Source organism: Calonectris borealis, chromosome 7 (genome assembly GCF_964195595.1).
Source record: "Calonectris borealis chromosome 7, bCalBor7.hap1.2, whole genome shotgun sequence".
In the NCBI taxonomy this organism is placed as follows: Eukaryota; Metazoa; Chordata; class Aves; order Procellariiformes; family Procellariidae; genus Calonectris; species Calonectris borealis.
Window position 1 is genome coordinate 21,239,929 of NC_134318.1, and position 14,871 is coordinate 21,254,799.

The following is a 14,871-nucleotide window of genomic DNA, read 5'->3' on the forward strand; positions in this document are numbered from 1 at the left end:
CCTTGTCAAATTAGACCAAACCTGCACCGTGCCCCAAAAGCCAATGTGCATCTGTTCTGCCAATAACTAGGGAGACTGATAGGTCTCAGCCTGGGGAGTCTCTTTTCTAAGCATAGCCTGTCCCACGTTTATATCTGGGCACTGCCTTCCTGAGCCATTTCAGTCAGTATGAAAGCAACGTTGTCACACAGAGAAGGAGGTAGTGCTCAAACTAATGAAAATATGACCCCCATGCAGCGCTGTTCTCCATTAGTTACAATTTCAGAGTGGTCTGCCCTTTAAGATCATTGAGTCTAACCATTAACCTAACACTGCCAAGTCCACCACTAAACCATGTCCCTAAGCACCACATCTACACATCTTTTAAATACCTCCCGGGATGGTGACTCAACCACTTCCCTGGGCAGCCTGTTCCAAGGCTTGACAACCCTTTCGGTGAAGAAATTTTTCCTAATATCCACTCTAAACCTCCCCTGGCGCAACTTGAGGCCATTTACTCTTGTCCTATTGCTAGTTACTCAGGAGAAGAGACCAACACCCACCTCACTACAACCTCTTTTCAGGTAGTTCTAGAGAGTGATAAGGTCTCCCCTGAGCCTCCTTTTCTCCTGGCTAAACAACCCCACTTCCCTCAGACGCTCCTCCTAAGACTTGTGCTCCAGACCCTTCACTAGCTTCACTGCCCTTCTTTGGACAAGCTCCAGCACCTCAATGTCCTTCCTGTAGTGAGGGGCCCAAAACTGAACACAGTATTCAAGGTGCAGCCTCACCAGTGCCAAGTACAGGGGCACGATCACCTCCCTGCTCCTGCTGGCCACGCTATTCCTGATACAGGGCAGGATGCCGTTGGCCTTCTTGGCCACCTGGGCACACTGCCGGCTCATGTTCAACCAGCACCCCCAGTCCTTTTCCTCTGGGCAGCTTTCCAGCCACTCTTCCCCAAGCCTGTAGCGTTGCCTGGGGTTGTTGTGGCCGAAGTGCAGGACCCGGCACTTGGCCTTGTTGAACCTCATACAGTTGGCCTTGGCCCATTGATCCAGCCTGTCCAGGTCCCTCTGCAGAGCCTTCCTACCCTCCAGCAGATCAACACTCCTGCCCAACTTGGCGTCATCCGCAAACTTACTGAGGGAGCACTCGATCCCCTCGTCCAGATCATTGATAAAGATATTGAACAGAACTGGCCCCAACACTGAGCTCTGGGGAACACCCCTCGTGACCGGCCGCCAACTGGATTTAACTCCATTCACCACAACTCTTTGGGCTCGGCCGTCCAGACAGATTTTTCCCAGCGAAGGGTATACCCGTCCAGGCCACGAGCAGCCAGTTTCTCCAGGAGAATGCTGTGGGAAACAGTGTCAAAGGCTTTACTGAAGTCTAGGTAGACAACATCCACAGCCTCTCCCTCCTCCACTAAGTGGGTCACCTTGTCACAGAAGGAGATCAGGTTAGTCAAGCAGGACCTGCCTTTCATAAACCTGTGCTGACTGGGCCTGATCGCCTGGTTGTCCTGTATGTGTCGCATGATGGCACTGAAGATGATCTGCTCCATAACCTTCCCCAGCACTGAGGTCAGACTGATAGGCCTGTAGTTCCCCGGATCCTCCTTCCGGCCCTTCTTGTAGACAGGCGTCACATTTGCTAACTTCCAGTCAATTGGGACCTCCCTGGTTCGCCAGGACTGCTGATAAAGGATTGAAAGTGGCTTGGTGAGCACTTCCGCCAGCTCCCTCAGCACCCTTAGGTGGATCCCATCTGGCCTCATAGACTTGTGTGTGTCTAAGTGGTGTAGCAGGTTGCTAACCATTTCCCCTTGGATTATGGGGGCTTCATTCTGCTCCCCGTCCCTGTCTTCCAGTTCAGGGAGCTGGGTACCCAGAGAACAATTGGTCTTACTATTAAAGACTGAGGCAAAGGAGGCATTAAATACCTCAGCCTTTTCCTTATCCTTTGTCACTATGTTTCCCCCGGCATCCAATAAAGGATGGAGATTCTCCTTAGTGCTCCTTCTGTTGCTAATGTATTTAGAGAAACATTTTTAATTGTCTTTTATGGTGGTAGCCAGATTAAGTTCTAGTTGGGCTTTGGCCCTTCTAATTTTCTCCTCACGACATCCTTGTAGTCCTCTAATGTCTAATTGGAAAAGTAACAGCTTTTGCCTCTTACCTCAAAAACTGGTAAATGAAATACCATTGACGACCACAACTGTTTGAATATGTTGGAGGAGCCAAAGAGCTAAAAACATACAAGTAATTGCAAATGTTAGTAGAAAAAAAATTAGAAAGCAGGGATTACTTCTGCCATTTCCTTTGACTGTTTTTTATAATATCCTATCATCTTCCCTATCTGAATTGAGTGAGGCACATGGCCAGATGAATCAAAGCCTCTTTCTCAGCTAAGCATTAGGAAAGCTGCACAAGGTGGATGAAATACACTCAAACTCTGGAACTGAATGCCTCAAACTCTGGGACTGGATAGCCTCATCCTTCTTATCACAGCCTCTAGCAAAGACAGTGAAGTGGTGTAGGCTGTGATGTATTGTGAAGCTTACCTGTAATATATATTACTCATATATGTTGCTGTGATCTATAGAGATTTTCAGGCAGGAAAAAAGTGGAAATCCAAGTTGTGTGAAAGCTTGCTTGCTTGCTTGTTTTAGGTTAGTTGTAGTTTTGCTCCTTAAGAAAGCTGCCTGCTTCAGAAAGGTTTATGATTCCATCTCTCCTGAGACCCATCTGTGCATCGGACAAGATGAGTGACCAAGTGATGCCTTGTGCCCCCATTCCAGAGAAAATCGTGGAATCAACAGGAAATTACCCAGCGTTTTGTACTTGGTCCGATCAGACATAAGAAAGGAGAGATATTTCAAGAACATTTCCTTCTGTTTCGAGGGATCCCAGAGACTGGTCAGCAGGACTTAATGGTCCCTGGAGTAAAGGCCATAGGACTGGTTGCTGCTTTCCAGTTCCCATGTTTTTTCTGCAGACTGAGGCATCTGGGTGGGATGGCAGTGCCGTACGGCTGGGCTGCACTGCACCGCTAGCGGCGTGGCAAGGAAACTCAGGAGATGTGAAACCCCATCTTTTCCCCCATCCATCCATACAGATAAACATAACACTTGCCAATAAATGGAAAAGGGGCATGGCAGGAGGAAAAAGGCCATGGTCAAGACAACTTGAAGACTGCTGATCCCTATCCTTTTGGCCTAGGCTAATATATTATTTTGTCCTATATTTTCCTTGTAAGGCTGCTGGCATCTTGAGCAACTTTAGAGCCCTCCAGGCTAACCCTGGAGAAAGGGCCAGTTGTCAAGTACTAACACAAAAGTAAGCCTGAATCCTACTTATCTTGTCAGCTATGACATTTATATCACAGTGCATATTTCTGTGCACAGCTCTTGTACACTTCTGTGTTCTCGTACATATATCTCACGTACAATTTGTAGATATTTGTAGGTGAAAGATGCAATCTGCAAAGTAACATCATAGAACTCTATAGATTAACATAAGGGATACTATTTTTCTTACTCTCCCCTTATTTCTTTATCAACTGCTGTTTGACACTCTCTCTAATAGTCTAGTAGCCCTGCTGCCAGTTTGAGAACTGCTGGGAAGCTGATGCTTTTATTATGATCTTTCCAGATATGATATTCTTCATTTTTATTGCATTATAAATCCTGGTCATAATGTGTTTGTCTAATTTTTCTCTTGCTTCTGAGAGTAGGCACTATCTCTTCATTTACAGTTAGTTGTGAATGCATTATCAGACTCGAGGGATGCTTTGTTCTCCTCCATTCTGTGCCCCTTTCAAAGCTCCCCCCACAACTTGGACAGTTCATTTACATCTCAGCCCCCATTAATCATTGCCATGTGTGCCTCATTTTGCAGCCAATACTCTGGGCCACTCGTGGCTGTCAAGCAAATGTGGCAGACACACATGAGTTACTGGCCATACTTCACAGGGTGAACAGACCACACACAGACACAACCTCCAAAAGCTGAGAAGTCAAAGGAGTCCGTTAATTTAATACGGAGCAGCTTTTTACAGTCGGGGGGGGGGGGGGGGGGGGGGCGGGGAACACTGACTTTTGTTTTTGCACAGAAACTGATTACATGATTTATTTTAAAGGGAGATCAGGTCAGATCTCTGTTGATAATACATCCCTAGGAATCTATTTTAATATGTATCCAGCTTGAGGTTAATTTCATCAGTTTAACTGGAGTTTCACAAGACAGGGACTTGGTCTATTGTTCTTTAAATAAAATATGCTTCACATAGGTGATATAAATCTATTTGCATGTTCCAGGATGTGTATAAATAATGTGTAGCTGCTTTGAGCTGTTCAGTTGGTTCCAACATTCAAGTTGCTTAATTGTATGGTTCTCCCAGGTTTGTAATGTTTCTGGCTGCTGCAGCAAAGATGGAACAACAACAAAACACAAAGAAATGTGATGTAGTAATAAAGGAAATATTTTTTCACACAGCATGTAATTAAGGAGTGGAACTTACTGTTGATGAATGTCATTGAGGCCAAGAGTTTAGCTCGATTCAAAGTGACACTGGATTTTTATAGGCCCGTCCTGTAATTACTCTGTCTAAGCACAATAAAGAAAAAACACAGAACTTATGAAAAGTTCTGGGTTTCATGATGAAGCCTGAAGTTTGTGACAGTTTTAGGGTGTTAGCTAGTAAAGACATTAAAATCTGAAGTTTCTGCTAGACTTTTCCATGGTGCCAGAGGTGGCTTGCCTAAAATCTGAGTCCTGGTGTTTTCTCAGTAGTGACTATTTATCCTGTTAACACATCCCAGTTACTTTTTATTTTTGTATGCTTATGTTCCTGTCTAAGGGTTCCTAAAAGCTAAAGCAATGAATTGTATTGGATTAAGTTTGTGTAAAAATACTATAATTAACATGTTGTGTGGTATGTCACCAATGCAATTTCGCTATATAATGATAAGTTGACTTTCTCTTTCCTAATAGTAGTAACCCAGATTGGTGTATGTGTAAGAAGACATTTTTGTGTTTCAGGAATATACACAGATTTATAAACATTTAGAAATATTAGAAAAATAAATCTATAGTAGTGTGCAGCATAAAATGAATAAGGAAGCAATAAAGTCCTTCCCAATCTTCAGTGCATGCTTTGCATGCCCCATTGGGGCCCCCGGGGAAGTGCAATTCAGTGTGGCCAAACCCTTACTTTTGGAGAGGCCTTTCTCAGTGTGCTCTCAATCCATTCATGTTCTGAGGGTGAAGGAAACTCAGATACCAATGTCATGTGCATAAACCGATCAGGACCCTGTTCAGCACGTAGCTTGCGTAATGCGTTGGGCCAGAGCTGTTGCTAGCTTTATGCTAGAGGTTTGGAAAACCTTTTGACTGTCTCTCCTTTCCTGCTTCTAGTCTGAGCCTTGAGACTTTTGGCAGCACAAACAGCTCAGCCTACAATCCTGCTGCTGTGACTCAAAGGTATGACAAAACATTTCAGAGCATAATCATTACGTGTGTTGCTAGCATCAGGTTTCAACATGTTCACAAATATTGCTCCATCAAAAATGCTGGCATCAATGGCAGGAGTTGTACCTTGAGGTTGAAAGTTACTCTCCAGAGTAGCCATCAGATGACCATTCCTTTTGCCAAGGTGATCCTTTTGCATCACATTTTCTTCTATGAACCTTTGAAGGTTAATCTCATAAAATCCAGTGTAGCAGGGTTTGTGTCATTGATAACAGTCCTTTTAAAACATCTTTCGTTAGACCATCACCATCTAGCCTAGTAATTTCTATTAACATGAAAAGTGCATTCAAATTAAGTTAACATCTGACATTTTCTGCAAACCATATACAATGTGACCTCTTTCTGATTCTACTGCAGTAGTCTCTATTGCACTGTTGTCCTCCTGCCAAAGACTATATTTGCCTAGTCAGTGAGGCATGGGATGATGCTGTTGATGTACCCAACTAATGAAGGGATGTGTGTCTGTATTTTTTTGAAGCACTAGGAAGCTAGTGACAGTCTTTCTTTACTATATGCAGTTAATTTTCCAGAGCCACCGAGCACCTTTTACAGACTCAACCTGCAATGAAATAACAGAGAAATGGATTAAATTTTCCAACACCACATTCATTACAATCTGTTTATCATAACAGCTAACATTCAGGCAAATTAAATGCTCAGTGGAAGGCAGAGCAATTTCTTTAATCTGTGTAGCTTCAAGTGTCACCAGAAGATGATGTTCACAAAGTACAACGATTTTCACATAGTGCTTTGTGTGACATGGGAACAAGAATATACATATGTACATACATACATCATACATGGGTTTTCAAACAAGAATGTATCTGGCAGGCTTATATTTGTCCATACCTTGGGCTGTGACTGTGTCTGACTATCAAAATTGCTAGTGAACGCGTCCTTATATCAATCACAGTAAAGTTCTTGTTGCAGAAAATAAGAGTACCCTCCTTGTACGCAGTGCAATAAAATGGCACATGGCAATGTTCTTAAAATGGTTACTACAGCCAGTAAAGCAGGAGTGGTCCTGATGCCATATCCGAATATATTTATTAAGTCAAGCTGTATGACTGATGGTTTTAATGCTTGTTACATTTGCATATATTCCCTTCGTTAATATGCAGAGGATAAAAATCTGTCCCCAAGCTTCTGGGTAATAGTGGCAATCAGACTGATTTGGCACAGGAGATTCATCATTGTAGTCCAGCATCTAAATCAGTACCCCCAGGCTTTGCCCAGTAGTCTCCAGTGTTGTTATCCTCTTGTCACTTCTGGAGTGTGTGTGCTAAATGATACTCAGTCTCTTTTCCTTTGTCCATCCCATCAGGGTCAGTCAAGCAAGGTGCCAGCTAAATAAGGAAGCTGCTTATTTGTTAGGAATGGTTTCGAAACAGTCTGAGCACAAAGACAATATTGCAAACACACCACTGAAATACCCCAGTAGTAGCTATCTATGTCACTCTTTAACCCAATGGGGTTTCATATTCATAATCCTTAGGTTGAAGCTCTGTATCTCCCTCCTTCAACTGCACGATATTACCTGTTTTAAACGTTTATTGATTTATTTGTCATAGATATGGTTTGTATTGATAAACATTCTCAGACAAAGGCTTTTGTACAGATAGGTTTCCTAAAATACTGTGCAATCCCAAAGGAAAGCACTAGTTTAGCAACTAATGGAAGTGCTGGGATTTCAAAATAAAACTGTGATTATTTTAATGGCTTGGAGATAATGAAGGGAGTTTTCAGGGTAATTCATAGGTATGAAAGGAGAGATTTCTATTCTGGAATACAAAAATTGTCTTCATTTGTGTTAAGAGAAATGATTACACCTTGCAGTCAGTGTCCTGTGATGGAGCGTTTGATGCGCAGGACCTCAGACTGGGAGTCAGAACAGCGGGATTTCTGTCCCAGATCCATGGCTTGGTGTTAGACTGTGTGCCAGTCATTTAATTTTCTGAGAAATAATGAGCTTTGCTTTCCACGTGAAACTGCTTTGAAAGCTACAGAGGAAAGTTGACTCCCAGCTTGGTCATTAAGGGTATCCCAAATTAAATAGAAGTATTTCTATATGCTTACAAGGTATCTGTCATAAAGATGTGGCTCTTTGATCCCTTGTGTTTACAATATAAAGCACTGACACTGGCAGAGTGGAGCAGTTTATTCAGTAAACAACTAACAGTGAAAGCTCAGTGACTCAGGGTATGTCTTTCAGTAATTCTCTGTAATTTGTTTATGTTTATTTCAAACAAATGCTAGCACAATGTCTTGATATTATCTAAACATTTCAGAACATTAGGGATTCCATATATACACAGCTTACTTCTCACTCATCAGTTTTAAGCCTCAGACTGAAACAGACAGACTGTGTAGCAGAACACAAATGTGAGGACTCAAGAGTTTTGGTCAACTAGTTGTGATAACTTTTAAAACAGTACTGCCCCCAGTTTTCCTTTTTGCCCCTTAATTGGAATTAAACATCTTATCAAAGGGGCGGATGAGCAGGATGCGTGCTCTGGCCTAGGACTTTAACACTGGTATCTTTGCTTAAGCCACTTGGTAGATCAGCTGTTGGGAAGCAAGTCCATGTCTAAGGTTTGTGAACAGCACTTAATTTACCTCAGTGGGATGGTGGCTACTTAGAAGACTAGAAAATCCTGATTTTCAGAGTGGGGATTACATTGATAGTTTTGGGAATTGAAAGAGAAAGGGGATGAGTCAACAAGGCAATACACTTAAATCTGACATGAGGAATACGAAGGCCTAGAACTAAACAGGGTACTGAAAGCAGGCTACCCCTGACAGGCTGGGACTCAGCAGAAGTTATCATTCCCAGCTTCAAGTAGATTGGTCAAAAGACAAATACCTGAATTTACTACTTTACTCTGTCCCTGGCATTATACGGGTTTCGTGTTAAATGTCAACCCATCAGGATAAGAGGCTGCCCTGGTGGGAAATGGCGTATTTTGGGAGCTTGGGAATGGAGAAGGACTCTGCAGCTCTAAACAAGTCCCTTAGAGGATGTTTTGAGTTGGGCTTTTGAGTGAAGCTTTCCAGGTTAATTTAACTTAAATTTTAAGGCAGAGAGGACGAGTGCTTACGCCATATTACTTTATTCTTTGATGAAAATCTGTCTGTGCAATAGCTGGACTGTGAAAATTAGTTCAGTGATGCTCCCAAAATGCCTTTAGAGCCTTGAACGGAAAGCAAGATTATAATGATGATGACAACTGTTATTATTTCAAAATTTGAGTGTTAAGTTTACCACTATTTATTATAATTCTTTATGCAAGATAGATCTGAACTTAGATCTAATGTTCTGTATAAGCTTAAATCTCCATGATGAAGGAGAGATGAAGGAGTCTGATTTTTCTAATGCTATTTTTTTCTCAACCTTAGCTATGTTTCTGGTTTTGTTTCTGTCTCTGTTTCTGTTTAATGTTGCTGTGCTCAGTTCCTTCACACTGCAAATGTTTTAGGCTTGCTGGGGATAGATAAAGATTCCTTCGTGGTTGACAGAAATACAGACAGAAAGTAAATTAAATCCCAGCAGAGAATAACTGCTTTGTTACTCTCCCAAATTGCTTTCAAGACTTCAGTTTTACAAGTGAAAATACTGAGAAATAAACTTGGCTGCCAGTGGTGCTGAGTAAGAATCCACAGGTCAGAGATTTGGTGATGAGCCTTGGTCTGAAGTATTACAAGCTTAGGTTCTCTTGCTTTATTAATTTCCAAAGATGTTTAGACTCAGCACATCTCTTGGGTTGTTTCTTTACCTATCTTTTGGTTAAAAACAGGTATAAAGAAATGCAAAGAAGGCAGGAATCCTAAAAGAAATATCAGAACTTTTCCAGATCTGTTCAGTTCAGTTTACATTTAAAATGGATTGGTATTTCATCCAAAGCAATCAGCCTTAAATAGTTTTGAATGAAGGAAAAAATCTATCATCACCTGTACTTTTGCTCTTCCATTTGTCCATATAAACAGTTAAATCTGTCTCTAAATTTACATTGTTTTAGCAATTTCACTTTTAAAATCTGCCCCCAATAACACAGCTCACCTTCTTGTACAGGTTTTTAAAGTTTTTTCATTTCTTCACTCTCCTTTCCCAGGGTGGATGGGGCAAGAATGGGCAGAAGAGCCCTCTCAATTCTTCTGTGAGTGGAAGGGGAGAAATTGTCCTGAGCCACAGACTATTTCAGCTCTTTTAAGGTAGGAATAATATCAGATCTTGAAAAGTGGGATCACAGGAAAGGCAGCCAATCTGAAGAAGATGTTTTTACAGCTAGTCATGGACACAATATAGTTTTATTGATTGCTTAGCATTTTCCTCGCTATTTACTTTTGAGATCTGGCACACTTCATGCATTGCGCCGGCTTAAGTTTCCAGCTAGATAAAGGTATTTTGCTACCTGTAGAGATAGACGGGAAAAGGCTTGTTGTTCCCTAGGTCAGATCTGATTCCTCTTCAGGATGGGATGTCCCTATGAATTCTGATTAGAGATGAGAACATATCAGTGAAAGAAAAAATATGTTTAGAATTGCTCAAACAAAACCTGAAATGCACTTGGACTCTGTTTGTACTCTTTTTAATGTTGTTATTGTTGTTGTTATTATTATTGTTATCTCATAAACATTCTAGCCTGTTGTCAGAACTATTCTTCACAACAAAAAGTTGAAGTAGCCATTATAATGCATTTATGGAAAGCATTTCAGGTTCATAAATTATTACTATTTGTATGGAAAACCTCATTCTAAGCATTATCTATATCTTATCGGGGAATACAACATTACCTGTTAAAATGATGAGCTGTGTTTAACTAACAAAGATGGCTTTCTGTTCTCTGTGTGTACATGTGTATATGAGTGTGTATATATTAATAGATATGAATGACCCTGCATAGCCTGCCAAAGAAGAATCGGTTGTTGAAATGGTTTAATGATTAATTAGGCCAGGCAGAAACATATGCCCACACACCCTGTCACAACTGCACAGCAAGACACTCCTTTTGAGGAAGCGTGGATTTCTTGCACATATGGTCTGCAATAGACTCAGACAAAGAAAAACTTTCTTGACTTTCTGCATTAGGGACGGGGAACATGTCTGTGGATACTGGTATGTGTGGCAGCCCCTTCTTGAATTGAAGGAGCTGGAAATACAGGCAATGTAATAGAGTGGACAAGTGTTTTGTACAGGGCTGCATGCAGTAGTGGCAAAGCTGGAAACAGAGCCAGATCTCTGAATGATTACGTCTATACATCCTCCTCCATACCACCCTGTCTACCAGACAGAGAGAAGGAATAGGCTGTGATGGTGGAAGACGGAGAAGGAAAAGTCAAACTTTATCTCTGCTCAGAAGAAAACTGTCTTGGTTTGCAGACCCTGCTTGTTTGCTTTACATAGTGCCCAGCAAGAGAAGTGTTAAACCAGCATTCAGAGCCCTCATTCCTCCTGGGATTTGGAATATTACAACAGATGCCAAGGTTATCTTTGTCCTATCTCTCCAGTGAGGCTCTAGAGCAAGCACAAACAGAATGCTGCTTTCTTCCCTTTTTATTATCAATACCAACAGGAATCATAGTTCTTTATAGTGATTACATTTATATTATGAAGAATACAGGTAGTGGAACTCTCTAGAGAGTCTAAAATGGTTTAAAAGTAACTCCGTAGTCTTTTGAGGAGAAATAAAGGCTGCTTACTGAACGAGTGCAAATCTTTTTTCTAAAGGATTTCCAGAAGACAATGCTGTCTTGACCCCTTCCATATCAGCTGTGAGCCTGCAGCACTTACCACAGCCAAGGTTGAAAACCGTGACACAAAATCCCTGAGCTGTTCAAGATCACCTCAGAACTGAACCTTTCCACAGTGTAGTTTTTCTGCTTCCCTTGTTTGTCTGTGCAAAGGTGGTACAAATCACCACAATCCTGGTTTAATAATTTGTAATGACTCTGATGCAAAAATAAGGCAGTGCTGCCTAGTGGATACATGATGAAATTAGTACTAAGAAAGCCTGGGATCTCTTCTCTGCTCTGCCACTGGTTTGTGGGGTGACCACGGTCATATTGCCACTCTCTGCTTCAGTTTCTCCATTTGTAAAATGGAGGCAATTTGTTCACCTTGCATTTGCTTACCATAGATATGAATGGTGGTCTGTGATGCAAATGAGGTGGATTCTGGCTTTTAATTTTTTTTTCTGTATTTTTGGTCCTCATCCTCCACAGCTTTCTACTTCATGCCATCATTTCCACTCTGCACTTTTCATACAAGGCTAAATGGGAGAGGACTCCTTCATTCATGGTACCCCATGTGCATTAGCCAAGATACAATGTTGACAGAAAAAGCAGGGTGGTGAAGATCCAGGCCATTCATCCTGACAGCAGAAACCAATGTGTCTCACTTTTGCCCTACTATTTACTCAAGCAGAAAACAAAACAATAGAGATGGGAAAAGATCTGAAAGAGCTGTCACAGAACAAGTGCACCATGCCAATAATTTGAAGGATTAAGGACCCCAAGCTGTATGTACTGACACAATAGCCGGGGCCATCCTGTTCACTGGGTTCATGGATTAGAGGGATGTTTCATATGATTCTGGTTTTCTTTTCAACTCTGGTTGAACAAACATAGCCTGTGTGCTAGCAAATCCCTTGTTAGCAATGCAAAAAGTCAATACAATTTCCCTTTCACTACACTCTATGATTTTGTCTTTGGAAAATGTTGCAGTTGCTCTGTCTGGATGCCTTCACAGAATCAGCATGACTTTGTGTCTGGTTTAAACAGTGTGATGGTGAATGGTGGGAGCCCAGAAGAGGGGCCTGGAGTCAGTATACCTGCACTGAGGCTGTGACACTGAGAGACTGACCTGAATTACATCACTTGATTTGCTTGTCTAAGCTGCTGTCTTATAAAGTGGGGTAGTTCACCCTCGAAGTGCACTTTTGCTCAGACTATGGCTATGGAATCGGCAGGGTTTGGGATCAGTGGTGTCACAGATTTTATTTTAAAAATGTCTTTATTTTACAAATAAAAAGATGGTGTTGCTTTAGCACTGTGGAAAGTTTATCTGGGTTTGAGTCAAGCAGGGATTTTTCTTCCTCTCACATCACTGCCAGCATGCTGCTAGCAAGCTCAGTCCCATCCAGTTCCTGTGCCACCTCACACAGGGGATCCCCATTCCAGCACTAAATGGTAGCAAAGTTCGTGCAAAGACCTAATGTGTGCCTCGTCTGACATAGTCTAGAGGCACAGTTTGGAAATTTCTTGGTCAATGTGATAAACTCTCATCATCATGAAAGATGATCACAGAAGTCCCACAAACTTCAGTAAGTTAGGAATATTTGTGCCTATATATTTATTACATATGAACATTTGTCATTAAGAATCTACCAAGTTACATGGTTTGTGGGAGCACAGAAAAATTTCAAGGGAAGTATCACAGCTCCTGGAGCCAGCACGTGGACTCAAATGCTAGCTGTCTAGTGAAGGGTCACTTTTTTTTTTAAACTCACAGTTCAAAATTTCAGTGGAAAGCGGGGAGGGGGGAAGCAAATGTGCAGTGTAGTCGAAGTCTTCCTAGTAAGGAGGATTCTGTTATACTTTTGAGTGCTTTTTGTCTGTGTAGCCCCATAATCCGTTTATCTCTGTTTTCTCATACCAGTTATTTAGCCATTACATTTATCTTGTTTCAGTGACGGTATTTAGATTAGCGTTAAAATTCCAAAGCACCTGGGTAATGTCTCAGGGTTGTAAGTGTGGTTCAGTCTTTATATCTGCACACAGGACAAACCCTTTAAAGAGAGGGATGCCTGCCAATTGATATTACTGTGAAGGCTATTAGACAGTTGTTCTTACAGGCCTCTACCTGAAGCATTGGGCAGTGTTAGCTTCCTCCTTGTACTTGTCCTCGAGAGACACCGTTCAAGAGAAAAATAGAGTTCAGTCCTTGCTCTCTGGGGCAGTTTGCTGAGGATGCAATCGCAGTGGGGAATATTCATTCATTCAGCCTGAGCTGCCTCTCCATTGGACTCAAACCAGTAACTTTGTAATGAAAGATTTGCTCCCTCTGGTAACATAGCTCCTCGCAGGAAGGGCTCAGTTCACTTCCTAACAAAATGATCGGCTCTGCTACACACTTGTTCATGCTCTCATGTTCATGTGTCATCTTAGACTGACTGTTATGTTACTAGCTTGACTGCTAGTCACAGTCAATTACATGCCTTTTTTTAATACAGCAGGTGCACAAGCAGGAAGGCAGGCTTCCTGCTTTTGAGCAGAGCAGGAAGATGGAGCATTTCAGGAGACAAATGTTTGCTATTAACAAAACGCTTAGCAGATGGGCATCTGTAAAGTCACCTGCTGACACCAGTAAGGTACAAAGCCCTCTCCTGTTACAGAGGAAATGCTGGCTTCATGCAGATAGGCTGAGTATGGTTTGATGGGTTTTTTATCTGTATGAGCTAAATGGTGCAGGCTTGGTTTTTGAGCATTTTTTGAAAGATACCTGCTCTTATTTAGGTGGATGTTCAGAAAAGCTCAACAGGTTTTGAAAACTGGTCATGTATGTAAGTATGCTTTCACTTAAAATCATAGTTTCTCCACGGTTTAACTTGCAATTGCCTGCTGCTATGGGTAGGACTAGTTTGGTGGCCATGTTAATGCTAAGCTTATATCATAACAGACCTGACTTGTCTGTTGCAAGCAGAAAAAACCTTCGTTCATGCATTCCCTGTGATCCCATCAACTCATTTGTGGTGCTGCACAGGGTCCATAAGCAACTGTATAATCTAAGGATAGCAGGAGTGATACTTTAACAGTGCAGATAAAAATATGGTCCAGGACTTCTTGCACTGAGAGGTGCTGATGTGGTAGAAGGTACAGCCAGCTTTGCTTTGTGCTGCTGGTGGATCTGCCTGATAGATGGACCTATCCTGCTAAGCACGTCTGCCTTCCCCACGCAAGAGCCTGGAACAGAACAGCTATTCTAGATTGGCGGATTGACATTCCTGGGTCCAGGGACAAACTAGAAAGTCCCCAATCTACTTAAATTAAAGGTACTTGAGCTGGTCCTTAGAAGCACTGTTTCAAGAGCAGAGACAGGCAAACAACTCTTGCAGACCCTGAACAGGTCAGGAGAGATCAAGGCTACAGTGATTAACTGGCTGTATACCTACATTGATCCTGGGCTCTGCCTCTTTTGCATGGAGATGTATATACACATTTTGCACTTCAGTAACTCTCTAAATTGAAACTGAGCATTTCAGCTATTAGGGCAAGCCCAGGCCTTGCTTTGAGTTATTCTCACAGACTGCTGTTCTTACGATGCAGGGAGTCTTTTTTTTTTGGAGGTGTGGGAATATCA